Here is a 1,689-nt window from a genome sequence, read left to right on the forward strand (position 1 = left end):
CTCTGCACACAGTAAGTGCTCAATAAATACAAATGAGTGAATGAATTTGTATACTGTCTGTTGCATTTTACCCTCCCAAGTGCTTAACAATAATGGTATTTGTTAAGCACTTACTATGGGCCAAGCACTGTTCTAAGCGCTGGGGTAGATACAGGGTAATCAGGTTGTCCCACGTGAGGCTCACAGTTAATCCCCATTGTACAGATGAGGTCACTGAGGCACAGAGAAGTTAAGTGACTTGCCCACAGTCACACAGCTGACAAGTGGCAGAGCTGGAATTCGAACCCATGACCTCTAACCCCCAAGTCTGAGCTCCTTCCACTGAGCCACGCTGCTTCACTAATACAGAGGCGCTCAATAAATAAATGAATAAATATGTGCTTATCGTTATAGTGTACTCTCCTTAGCGCTTAGTACAGTGCTGGGCACACAGTAAACACTCGATTAAATGAATCGATGAAGTGAAGGAATGAGTGAATCCAATTCATTTGAATGAATGAATGAGCGAATGAATGAATGAATGAAGCAGAAGCAGCATGGCTTAGTGGAAAGAGCCCGGGCTTGGGAGTCAGAGGTCGTGGGTTCTAATCCCAGCTCCTCCACTTGTCTGCTGTGTGTCTTTGGGCAAGTCACTTTCATTTCTCTGGGCCTCAGTTGCCTCATCTGTCAAAATGGGGATTAAAAAATGTGAGCCCCACGTGGGACAATCTGATGACCCTGTATCCACCCCAGCGCTTCAAACAGTGCTCTGTGGAAAGAGCCCGGGCTTTGGAGTCAGAGGTCATGGGTTCGAATCCCGACTCTGCCCCTTGTCAGCTGTGTGACTGTGGGCCAGCCACTTCACTTCTCTGTGCCTCAGTTACCTCATCTGCAAAATGGGGATTAACTGTGAGCCTCACGAGGGACAACCTGTTGATCCTGTATCTCCCCCAGCGCTTGGAACAGTGCTCTGCACATAGTAAGCGCTTAACAAAAACCAACATTATTATTATTATTATTAAAATGGGGATGAAGACCAACATTATCATTATTATTAAAATGGGGATGAAGACTCTGAGCCTCACGTGGGCCAAACTGATGACCCCGTATCTCCCCCAGCTCTTAGAACAGTGCTCTGCACATAGTAAGCGCTTAACAAATACAAATACCAACTTCACTTTTCTGTGGCTCAGTTCTCTCATCTGTAAAATGGGGATGAAGACTGTGAGCCTCACGTGGGACAACCTGATTACCTTATATCTCCCCCAGCGCTTAGAACAGTGCTCTGCACACAGTAAGCGCTTAACAAATACCAACTTCACTTCTCTGTGCCTCAGTTACCTCATCTGTATAATGGGGATGAAGACTGTGAGCCTCACATGGGACAATGTGATTACGCTGTATCTCCCCCAGCGCTTAGAACAGTGCTCTGCACATAGTAAACGCTTAACAGATGCCAACATTATTATTATTATTATTATTAACAAATACCAACATAATTATTATTATGTGGTCCTCCGCTCCGGGAAACTCCATGCCGGATTTTCCTTTTGTCCCCGGCCACTCTCAGGTTTCCCTCCCACCGGGGGGGGGCGGGGATTCGAGGGTTGAGTGGCATGGGGTTCAGCCAATGGGAGGCAGAGGTCCAGGCTGGCGTCCAATCAGAGGAGGCGCCGGGCGGGAGCGCGCCTTGGGGCAGGTGACGGGGAG

This window comes from Ornithorhynchus anatinus, chromosome 3 (assembly GCF_004115215.2).
Source record: "Ornithorhynchus anatinus isolate Pmale09 chromosome 3, mOrnAna1.pri.v4, whole genome shotgun sequence".
Lineage (NCBI taxonomy): Eukaryota > Metazoa > Chordata > Mammalia > Monotremata > Ornithorhynchidae > Ornithorhynchus > Ornithorhynchus anatinus.